We start from the raw sequence: 12,927 nt of genomic DNA, 5'->3' as shown, positions 1-12,927 counted from the left end.
TGAGTTAATTACTGTTTTCGTCCCTGTGGTTTGTCAAAAATCACTATTTCAGTCCATTAGTTTAAAAATTGCGATTTCAGTCCCTGTGGTTTCACTTTCGTAACCATTTCAGTCCCTGTGGATTCACTTTCGTAACCATTTCAATCCATTTATTCTGTAAGTACAGGGACTGAAATGGTTACGAGGTGGACTGAAATGGTTACGGAAGTGAAACCACAGGGACTGAAATCGCAATTTTTAAACTAATGGACTGAAATAGTGATTTTTGACAAACCACAGGGACGAAAACAGTAATTAACTCAATATTTTTTTATGTCATAAAAAATATGCTCGAATATACTTGAATGAAAGATAAGAAAATTTGTGATCTTATGGTGTCATTTTTGTTTTAAAATGATAACGTATGGAGAAATGAGAAATGTTTGAAAAGTTATATATTTTTTGTTCCAATTTTACCCCTCCTTCATTAAAAGTCTTCCCTCCCTCCTTTTTAGTGGGTTTTAGTTAGTTTTCTAGTTTTTACAATAACTATTGGTTTTCATTTGAACCTTCCCCTATATATATATATATATATATATATATATATATATATATATATATATATATATATATATACAGTAATATATATATTTAGGTTAACTAATAACCCTAATTATCTCTTAGGTCTCGAAGCCCAATATAATAAGTTCAAGCCCAGACGCGATACGAAGCCCGAAAAACAAAGTTTAATTAAATAAGTAATTAAACGTTATATTATTTATAGCCCGTATAAATAATAAATCCCATTTTTCGTGGATATATAATTATTCTAGATAATTATATATTTCGTTCCGTTAATTGTTCGTGGTCACCAGTTAACCAAGTTAAGTGGATTTAATGTCCGTTGCCCAAGGTGTAACTCTTACGGGTCATAGCTCGGTCAGCAGCGTTGATTTATCGAACCCGTACATATAAATCCAACAATCTCCCACTTGGACGGCCTTCGATAAAATTCTCAACGCAGACAGTCAGCGGTGCTCTAGCTGCACATGGCTGCCCCCAACAAGGTATGACACTTTAAAGTCATTAACCAAAACAACTTGCCATTTGTAACAACTTACTATTGCAAGACGATAGACTTATGGTAATTATTGTCATTTATCCTTTCTGTAAAAGACATAAATTGAATCAATGAGACATGGATTAAATTCATTCGCATATGGTGTTCAATTATTATTGTTCTCGATCAAGAGTCAAAGTGGTCCGAACAAACACACAGTAAGTTTGGGTAAGGCCTTACACTTCACCAGTTTGAATCAACGAGGGCGCCACAATGTCTAACTGTTACATATCATGTAAGAGTACAAAATCCCATATCGACTACATACAACTCCCACTGAACTTCAGAACTATTCCTAATTAAAGCCTTTATGACTGGCAGTTACGCGACAACGATTGACAGTAATCAAAGAACAACCCTTGGTAAACGGAAGTTCTAATATGTATCTCAGGTCAAAGGATACTAAATGAGTATACCAATATCAAATCATCTTATGACTAAGATCCATGAAGATGATTTGATACGAGTTACATCCAACGTCATTCTCAATGAGGTCTGTGAATTTGGAAGTCAACACCTTGAGTCCAAAGTCAGAATAGTCTTAGTTCAAAATCGTTCCCACGAGTCTGACCGACTACGGATAGTTTAGAATGCAACATTCACGGATTAAACGTATTAAAATTGAACACAGTTATAAGATTCAAAATTGCATTTCACCAGTAAATCAAAATTGAATTCGAAAAGTACAACTGTTAAAAGTTCGTACATCCAAATACTAAATCAAAACATACTGCTAGCTAATCTAAGCCCGATAGCACCCATGTGCTGATCATGCTTGTCCTGAGTCATGGGCTTAGTAAACGGGTCTGCTAGGTTTTGATCTGTGTCCACTTTGCTTATCACGATGTCTCCACGTTCCACAATTTCCCGTATGTAGTGGAACTTTCTTAGAATGTGCTTGGCCTTGTGATGAGACCTGGGCTCTTTGGCTTGAGCAATAGCACCTGTGTTATCACAGAATATCTCGATGGGTTTCTTAATGCTTGGAACCACATCGAGGTCGGTTATGAATTTCTTCATCCAAGCAGCCTCCTTTGCAGCATCTGATGCGGCTATATATTCAGATTCGGTGGTTGAATCCGCCACTTGGAGCTCTTCCATGAGATAGCTCCTCCATTTAGAGTGAATACGAAACCTGATTGTGAGCGAGAATCATCTCGGTCAGTTTGAAAACTAGCATCAGTGTAACATCTTACAGTGAGCTCTTCTTCTACTCCTCCAAATACTAAGAACATATCTTTAGTTCTTCACAGATACTTCAGAATGTTCTTAACAGCAGTCCAATGGGCAATGCCAGGAGTTTGCTGATAACGACTAGTCATGCTTAAAGCATGCGAGACGTCAGGTCTAGTACATAACATAGCATACATGATAGAACCAATCGCTGAAGCATATGGAACTGCTTCCATTCGCTTAATTTCAATGTCCGTGGAAGGAGATTGCGATTTGTTCAACACAGTACCTTTAGTCATAGGAACACCTCCTTTCTTGGAGTTTTCCATCTTAAAGCGTGTCATCATTTTGTCTATGTATGTACTTTGACTTAGCCCAAGAAGCCGCTTAGATCTATCCCTATAGATCTTGATTCCTAGAATATAAGCTGCTTCTCCAAGATCTTTCATTGCGAAACAAGTTCCCAAATAGTGTTTAACTTCGTTAAGCATAGGAATGCTGTTTCCAATGATCAGTATATCATCCACATACAGGATAAGGAATGATATAGTGCTCCCACTAGCCTTTCTGTAAACACAAGGCTCATCTTCATTTTTGACAAAACCAAACTCTTTGATCTTTTGGTCAAAACGAAGATTCCAGCTACGAGACGCCTGCTTGAGTCCATAAATGGACTTATTCAGCTTGCACACCCTATTAGGATATTTTGGATCAACAAAACCATCTGGCTGAACCATATAGACATCTTCAGAGAGATGCCCATTAAGAAAAGCGGTTTTGACATCCATTTGCCATATCTCGTAGTCATAGTACGCGGCTATGGCAAGCAATATCCTGATCGATTTGATCATAGCAACGGGCGAGAAGGTTTCATCATAGTCAATACCCTGAGTTTGAGTGAAACCCTTCGCAACTAGCCGTGCTTTAAAGGTGTGTACATTTCCATGCATATCGGTTTTTCTCTTGAAAACCCATTTGCTCCCTACTGCCCGAGATTCGGGGGTTAGCTCAACCAAGTCCCAGACTTGATTATCACGCATAGATTGCATCTCAGCGTTCATGGCTTCCAGCCATTTCTCAGATTCAGGATCTGAGATAGCAGATTTGTAGTTAGTAGGTTCGTCATTAGACTCATCTACTACCAAGACTTCAGCACCTTCGAGATGCCAAAGGTATCTGTCAGGTTCTTTACGAGTCCTGCTACTTCTACGAACGTCTGTGTTCATGTCTGATTCATCAGCAACAATTTCTTGTTGTTCAGACGTTCCGACTTCATCAACGGTTGTTGTTGGTTCTCGAATTTCTTCAAGATCAACCACATTATTTCCAGTTCCTCGATTAAGAAGTTCTTCCTCGAGAAAGTGCCCCTTTATTTTGATGGAAATAACATTTGCATCAGGATGGTAGAAATAATATCCGCTTCTTTTATAGTATCCGACGAAAACAACCTTTTCGCCTCGAGGATCAAGCTTATCATCAGCATCACTTGTGATGTATGCATCACATCCCCATACTTTTAGGTATTCCAAATCAGGTTTACGCCCATGCCATATCTCATATGGGGTTTTGTTTACCTTTTTAGTCGGAGCCAGATTGACAATGCGGGCAACAGTCATAAGAGCATGACCCCAAAAGGAGTGAGGCAAGTTAGTTCTACACATCATCGATCGAACCATATTAAGTAGGGTTCGATTTCTCCTCTCGCTCACGCCATTAAGTTGGGGTGTGCCAGGTGGAGTGGGTTCTGAAATTATTCCACACTCTTTGAGATGATTGAGGAACTCTAAGCTGAGGTATTCGCCACCTCGATCTGATCGAAGTCTTTTTATCTTTCTAGTAAGTTGGTTTTCTACTTCGTTTTGAAACTCTTTGAACTTTTCAAAAGTTTCATGCTTATGCTTCATAAGATAGACATAAGCATATCGACTATAATCGTCGATGAAAGTAACGAAGTATCTTTCATGGTTTCTTGTCATGGTTCTGAAAGGGCCACATACATCAGTGTGAATGAGTCCTAGCAGACCATTAGCCCGTTCACCAACACCAGTGAAGGGACGCTTTGTGAGTTTGCCAGCTAAGCAAGATTCGCAATCATTAAAGGAGTCCTGTCCAGTGGGTTCAAGAATACCCTCGGATTGGAGCCATTTTATGCGTGCCTTACTTATGTGGCCAAGTCTACAATGCCATAGAAAAGTTTCATTAGTACCAACTTTGTTACGCTTAGAAAGATGATATATGTTATTACATGTCTGAACATCAATCTCATAAATACCATTTCGAGGTTTAGCCTCAAAATAAAAGACATCATTCAAGTAGGCAGAAATAGAAATACCATTAAAAACGTACTTGAAACCTTGTTCAAACAAAAGGGAAACTGAAATAATGTTTCTGGTTATACCAGGTGCAAACAAACAATTTTTTAAATTAACTACAAGGCCAGAAGGACATGAAAAATGAAATGTGCCGGTTGCAAGAACGAGCACTCTTTTCCCATCACCAACGATGAGTTCCATGTCGCCTTGTTTCAGCTTCCTCCACTTTTCAGGCTCCTGCAAAACATTAGTGATGTGGTAACCACACCCGGTATCAAATACCCATGTGTTGCTAGAGACAGTAAAAAGCTCAATAACATAAATGAGAATACCTGAAGAAGTGCCAATGTTATTGGCCTTGTTCGCCTTCAGCTTGGCTAGATACTACGGGCAGTTCCTTTTCCAGTGCCCCATTTGGTTGCATTCAAAGCACTGACGCTCCTGGGGAGAGTGTGGTTTAGCAACCTGCTTGTTGTTGGTGGCAGATTTGGCAGCAACAACAACCATTTTCTTGCCTTTGCTGTTATGAGCCCTTTTCTTTTTGTTGGGCTTCTTAACACCACCAGACTTGACCATCAGAACTTGGTTGGTTTTATGTGGAATGTTCATCTCGGCCGTTTTGAGCATACCATGTAGCTCAGGCACAGTCTTCACCCAAGCATTCATATTATAGTTCATAATGAACTGGTCATACGAGCTAGGGAGAGAGTTCAAGATGAAGTCCGCTGCCATTTCATCTTGCAGGGGATAACCAAGTTTGTTCATCTGGTCAATGTACCCTTTCATCTTAAGCACATGAGTACTGACACACGATCCTTCTTGCATTTTACAGCTTATGAGCTGCTTCATGGTGTCATATCGCTCCTGTCGGGCTTTTTTCTGAAACATGCCTTTCAGTTGCTGGATCATGTCATAAGCATCTTTATCTTCCATGTTCTTCTGAAGTTCAGGAGACATGGTGGCTTGCATAAGGCAGGCTACCTCAATGGCATACTCGTTATGCTTTTCTAGTGCCTTACGAGCAGCAGTAGTGTTACTTTCAGGCTCGGTAGGGACTGGGCCATCTAAGATATAGAGCTTTTTCGCCATCTTGAGAACTATTCTCAGATTGCGGTGCCATTCGAGAAAGTTGGTGTTATTAAGTTTTTCCTTTTCAAGTATAGACTTGAGAACGAAGGAGTTGTTTTCATTAGACATCTGTTACATAAGCAAAGAGATTTTAATTAGTATTTTCGATGTATATTTCCTTATTTAATTAATGACCCATTACAGTAATTAGAACAAGGAATGAGAATCTTGCTATTTCAGTAGTAAAGGCAGCTGTGGCATGCACTTTAATAAGTGACTAGGCAGACTGACAACGAGTGTCAATTGTGAGAATTGCACAACTCTCGAGTATGAGGCCGCTAAGACAACTCTTGTCTATGCATTGATACGTTTAGCCTCATCTATGCCGACTTTTTACTTTCGAGATAGCTGGAGCATGTGGTGAGAAAAGAAAAAGTAATAGTCGTCCTAAAAGAGGTACTTGTGGAAAGGCCGGATGTGTCAACAAAACCCTTGCACCTTGGAAGGATATGCTAGACATCAAGTGTGGTGTTGTGGCTCCAAACACTGATGGTTCGCTTTTACGTTCCAAATGTAGCTTGTGATAGGATGGCATAGACTATTGATTTTAATTATGGGTTAATTTAATATTTACCAAATAGGGTCATAAGAGCCAATTTTAGTATATATTTAGTCGTGACATCTTGATGAACCCTTTCATCTCTCAGGACACTTAATTTTAAATAACCTATTAAAACTAAGTTTGTCGCGACTTGTATAACCATTTAAAGTTAATAGTTTTAAAACTATTAAGTTATAAGTTTTAGAAAGTTAAAAACTTGTTAAATTTCAAAAACTCTAATGGTTATTATTTATTTTAAAATAAACTATTTGTTTTATAACAAATATATACAAGTTGTAAAAATCAGTTTAGAACTTGTTATAATTGATTGTGAACATTTTAAAACACCTTTTAAAAGTTTGGTATTAGGTTGGTATGTTATATAACAACTTATATGATAAAAGCAACCATAATAGCAAAAATAAATATGTAAATCTTTAGGCCATTTTGTATGTTCTTGTTAGAGCCAAATAGCAAGACCAAACTGGGTCACGGGATAACAAACAACCACAAGGATGGACCTAGTGCATCTAGTTGTCTTTAGCACCTCCTTGATTCCTGTAATGTCTTCAGTTTTGTCTTCGGGTCTTCAACTTTATATTATAATATAAAATATAACAAAATTGAAACCCTAATCTATTACAACTTTGAGCCACAAAGTGGGCCAAAAACCATAAAACAAAGCAATAACAAAAAAAAAAAAAAAAAAAAAAAACAAGTACAAGGTCGGCCAGATTTACATATTCAACACAATCATATTAAAGTGGACAATCTTTTGGTCAAATAAAATAAATAAAACTTTTGACCAAATAACTTTTTGCCCAAGAAATATTTAGATCTGAAACTTTAAACAAGTTAAAGTTTGAGATCTATAACCGGTTAAAAGTACCGGTTCCGATTTGCATGTTGTAAACCTGGCTCTGATACCACTGTTGGGATTCAGTGGTATCAACTTTACTTTTTATCAAAACAGGTTTGATATATTTTATTAACTAAATATATAATTAATAAATACGCAGCGGAATAAATATAATAATCGACACCAAAAGTGAACCGAACAGGATCATGGTTACAAACATGCAAATACGGTAAATAAAATAATTAATCTACCGATGAGAAAAATTATACCCTTGTGGTTAATAATTAACCGTGTGAGATACCGAGGTACAACGAACGAATGCTAGAACACGAACGCGAAACAAGCAGTGGCGGCTTTGGCTTGACTGAACTGTCGTAAGATGGGAGCAAAAAGGGAGGCACCAACCTTCCTAAGAATGGTGGCTGTTCCTTTTATTCCTTTTGTGATTGTCTCACAAAACAAAAGGATGTTTTCCTTCCTTTTGTTTATTACGGCAGAAGCTCCACACACACATGGAGATGCATGAGATCAAATATATATATATATATATATATATATATAGTAATATATATATATTTAGGTTAACTAATAACCCTAATTATCTCTTAGGTCTCGAAGCCTAATATAATAAGTTCAAGCCCAGACGCGATACGAAGCCCGAAAAACAAAGTTTAATTAAATAAGTAATTAAACGTTATATTATTTATAGCCCGTATAAATAATAAATCCCGTTTTTCGTGGATATATAATTATTCTAGATAATTATATATTTCGTTCCGTTAATTGTTCGTGGTCACCAGTTAACCAAGTTAAGTGGATTTAATGTCCGTTGCCCAAGGTGTAACTCTTACGGGTCATAGCTCGGTCAGCAGCGTTGATTTATCGAACCCGTACATATAAATCCAACAAGTAGAAAAACGTAGATATTGAGGAAGGGGTAGTTGAAAATCTGATTGCTTACACAAAACCGATGCTATAAGACTAGTGGGCATGGAGAGCCTCATCCCTAAGGGGATGGGCCGCCACGTCAGCGCCACGTAGGCTCGGCTTGGAAAGGATGGACCTGGGGATGAACCCCTATATATATATATATGTATGTATGTATAGATGTGTGTGTGTTAGGAGAGAGGAGAGAGGTACGGCTACACCGATTGTGGGGAGTCGGTCTTGCCGAGCCGTCCCTATGGGGGGTGGTGTGGGGGACCGGCGCCGGTCCTAGCCGGACCTCAGCCGGCCCCCATACCCTTTAGTCTAATAAGTTTCATAAATTTTATGTCTGTTTTCTAACACAAAATTATACCCCAAAAGCTTCAAATAGAGCCATGTTTTTTAAAAAAAAATTATGAAACATTAATTATGTTTTGTTTCTCTTTTGGTACCTAGTGATGAGTTTGGAGTTTGACGATAAAAGTGATACTATAACAACCAACAACAACCATACCCAGTAAACCCCATCAATAGCGATGCTATAATAAAAGGATACTGGATTTTAATAATCCTAACTTTCATACGTTAGCCGACATTAATCGGTTGCAGATTTGGTTGGTGGGTTAGTTATGGTGCTAGCTAGAGGCACATGGGGTTGTTTATTTAACCATGATAAGGTGATTGTGAGAGGTGTAGGGAATGCAATTTTATGGATGTTGGTTAGGGTGAAAATGAGTGTTTGAGGACGTTTAGCTTATGTTAATTTGCAGAGTTATTGTTTATATTCATGTTTGGTTACTTAATTTATAGCTTTGTTTGGTTATTTTATGGTCATGATTTACATGGGTAGCGTTTAAATGGTTGTTAAAATTGATTGCAGATTTTAGGGTTGTTCTGACACTCTTAATATACACTAGTTTGGTCATTGTTGATGCAACAAACACGAGACCAAAGATGGTAGCTGAGTTGGTTAGGCAAAGAGGTTGAAGGGTTCAACCTTGCCTAACGCAGGTCGCGGGGTCCCCCCACGTTTGCAAAACGTGGAAGGAGGTTCACTAGTATGTAATTGTTGTTTGCTGAGAGTTCTTTCTCCGAGACGTGCTCGAATCCAGAAGTGAAAGCAAACAGAATGTGTGTGGTGGATGTGATAAGAAGTAACTTGAGAGTGAGCAAGTACTCGACGAATGACCAGAAATGAGGGAATCTCAACTGATCGAAGAATGTCTTTTGAGGTGAATGAGCTGTCTTCTTATAGGGGAAGACATCTCCTCAAATAGTATGTACAAGACTAGTAGAACCTGTTTGCAGTGGAGGGTTTCCCCTTTTGGGGTTGAAGGCTTTTGTCCCCTGGATAATAGCATGTATGGTGCAGACCTGCTTTGCTTTTGCGAGCGTGGGTTGGTGAAGCGAGCTCGGATGTGATTGATTACTGTTCCCTCCTCGCTTTTCCCATTTCACAGCTTTTCAACCATTGAACCGTTTAACCCTTTAAGCACTTGCATGTTTAGTCACTTTATTTAGTCTTGGGCTACCCCCGTCATCAGCCCCCCAAGTCAGAGGCTTTTGGGTAGTATACTCAAAGACTTCTGACTTTTATGCATGTGTGTTATTGCTTGAAGGTTTCAATGGTTCGTTGCTTGATGGGTTGAAAGGCTGAAGGCAGTTAATATTTGAATTTGAATTTTAAATGATTGACAGTTGATTTGATTGACGTATGGCAGTAGATAGGGTGGCGGTTTTGCAGAAGACTTTAATTACTTTTTTGCCCCTATATTAACTCGTTTTATATTTTCTTTTACTGCCGTTTCATTTTGCATCAAGTGTTTTCTGCAAATCTCTCCCCTTTCTTTCGAGGTTAGTGTTTGTTCATCCTTTGCTTTACTTTTGTTTCATAATTTTCTTGCAAAAATGGGTGCCCTTAAGGATTTAGCAAGATCCTTTTCCCGGTTAACCCAAGAGGAAGTAGAGTTGTTTTGTAAAGATTATGGCATTGGGACTGAATTTACACCTATTGCTCCTGCGTGTGATGCTTCGATTGATAAATGTCCGGCTGGTTCCATCGCCCTTTATTGCCGTCACTTTGAATTTTCCAACCTTCGCTATCCGTTTTCTCTATTTGTTTTGAATTTGTTAGAGTATTATCGGGTTTCCTTTGGTCAGATTCATCCGAAGGGCATGGCTAGGGTTTTACACTTCGAGGTTTTGTGCCGTGCCCTCGGATATGATCCCTCTTTATTGTTATTCCGTCGCTTTTTCCGACTCGCCAAGAATGGTGATTGGTTTACTTTTGAAGCATCTAAGGTTGATTCTGGCCTTATTTCATCGATGGTTACCACGCTTGGAACTTGGAAGAATCGTTTTTTCTGGGTTTCAGACACTATTGTTCCGTTTAAAACTGTGTGGCGTCACCCGGATGCTGTTCTCAATGAACCGGAACCCCTTGAGTCTGATTTAAACGATGCTTTTCTGCAATGTATTCGTAAATGCCCTGCGAGGGTTCGTCCCTTTCCTGAGCATTTGCTGGTTCTATTAGGGGTTAGTAAGTTGTGGGAAAAAGCTGACCGGGATCCGGTTCTGATGAGAGATGGCACGGGTATGCATTTTTGTTTTCTTTTTTCTTTTATCTTTTCAAATTTTTGTCTCATGTTTTATCCGTTTGTTTTTTGCAGTTATGTCTGCCTTGGATTTCATCAAGAGTGATGATACTTCGGACGTTGTGTTTGAGGATGCTCCATCTGTTTCGGGTGAGAATGTTGTTGTTAGGACTGCTGAGCAAAGGTTTGAGGGTGGTGGGTATGTTAGTGTGTCGACTGTGAAAGGTTTCTCTAAGCCTCTTGCTCCCAAGGCTTCAACTCGACGATCTACTCGTCGTTTGAAAGCTGCTCCTCAATCCACCTCTACTGAACCGGTGGATTTGAGTGATGATATTGAAGAGTCTGAGGACCAAGGTGTTGAGGCGGGTTCCGAAAGGGAAGGGAAGTTGGTTGTTCGTGACAAAAAGGATTCGGCCAGAAAGGTTGCTGCTACACCTGTTCAAGGTTCTTCGAGTATGGACGTTGAAGGGTTGAATCCTGATGCCGTTTATGTGGCAAGCTGGTCAGTGAAGGTTGATGATAGCTTTAAAGATGCTTCTGTCTGTGAAGAGGCCCTTAGTCATATTGCTCCTCCTTCGGTTCACAAGACTATCTCTGAGATGGACGATGATGTGATGCTATCCCGGATGATTCTTAGTACTTGCAACCTTGCAGCCATGCTTCCTCAGGGGGTTGCTCGTTTTCGCCAAAGGATGCGAGAGTATGAAGACTTTTCCAAAAAGAAAGATAAAATGAAGTCTTCAATGGCGTTAATGAGAAAGGAGATAAGCGGCTTTGCTGAGAGGGATGAGGCTTGGTCTAAGAAGGTTGAAGGCTTATCCAGGCAGCATGAAATTGAAATGACTGATTTTAAGAAGAATTTCGAGGCTGATCAGTTGAAGCTAAAGGCGGACAGGGAGGCTTTGTCTGTTGCCCAGAAAGCCTTTGATGAGGAGAAAAAGAGCTTGAAGGCTTCAGTGTCTCGTGCCACTAGCGATAACCAGTGGTTGATTGAGCAGGGCTTTCAACAGGTTGTCACTTACCTACTTCACTCTACTGAGTTTAATTCTGCTCTTGGTGAAGTGTATACAAAGTTGCTCAACTTGGGAAAACACCAAGGTCTTGTTGCTGGTTATAAACTGCATGAAGCTGGGCATGCTCTGGAAAAGTCTCCCTTATTTCGCCCGGATTCTTCTGATGTATTCAAGAGCTCAGTTGAACAAATGGAGACGCTAACTTATCCCTATGTTCATCAGGTTTCTTCTTGCTTTGGTAAGCCTTTATCTGTTTTACAGGATATGAAACCTGAGGGTCTGAATGAAAAGGTGTGTGCTGAGGTTTTGGGCTCCCTTTCAAAGAAGAGATCTTATTCCGGGGATAGTGATGATACCCTTTCCAGTCTGCCTGATGCTTCAAAGGATGTTGGTTTAGAGGCCTCCGCGGTTGGTGGTGGTGATGGCGCTAAGGCCAAGAAGTCTAAGAAAGCCAAGAAGTCCAAAGCTGAAGGTTCCAAGCCTTCTGCCATCTGACATTTATTCGTAGCTTTCTTAGCAAAACACTTTATTTCTGTAATGTTTTAAACAATATTAGGTTTTCAGGAACCCTTAAGGTTCCTGTTGGTGGTTTGTTGGGCCTGTATGGCCATTTGAACAATAGTTTCTCTTGCAAGTTACTAGAACTTGCTTTAACTCTTTTCTGAAGGTCTCTTATGACCTTCCTAGTTATGATATGATGGTTATTATGTTACTTGTGTTATGTTTGTTTACTTGCTTTGCTTGATTTGTTCAGTAGGCTTTCAACCCTTCAAGCCTTTTGGTTAGCTGCTTTTGGGTTGAAGCCTTCAACGTTTCGAGCTTATTATCTGGGTGGCTTGAAGCCTTGATAGCTTTTGGTTTGGTTTGCATGTTTTATTGATGGGCCTGCTTATTTTCCCTTTGTCAATTATCATTCTTTCTTAGCCTTGTCTTTTGTTGAGTTTACTTTGTCTTTTGTTTTTTACACTTTAAAGGGTTCAGTGCTGCAGACACTTAGCCTTAGTGTTTATGAACAAGAAGATGTAGTATCTATCCTTTTCATTATTTCTTTGTGATTTACTTGATTTCGTAAGCATATTTGTTGATTGTATTTCTAAGACTTAAGGAACGATTGGTGTAGGCTGTTCAAACCTGTCTATGAGACATCATTGCTTTTGCTTAATAAGTCTCATGGAGTTGTATTGATTTAGGAACTCACCCCTTATATAGGTTCATTCAATCCTTGAACCTATTGAGCGATATGGCCTGGGAGCTCATCCCCTTACATGGCCCTTGCCATGG

This window comes from Helianthus annuus, chromosome 6 (assembly GCF_002127325.2).
Source record: "Helianthus annuus cultivar XRQ/B chromosome 6, HanXRQr2.0-SUNRISE, whole genome shotgun sequence".
In the NCBI taxonomy this organism is placed as follows: domain Eukaryota; kingdom Viridiplantae; phylum Streptophyta; class Magnoliopsida; order Asterales; family Asteraceae; genus Helianthus; species Helianthus annuus.
The sequence above is the reverse complement of the archived record's forward strand: the minus strand, read 5'-3'. Positions refer to the sequence as shown.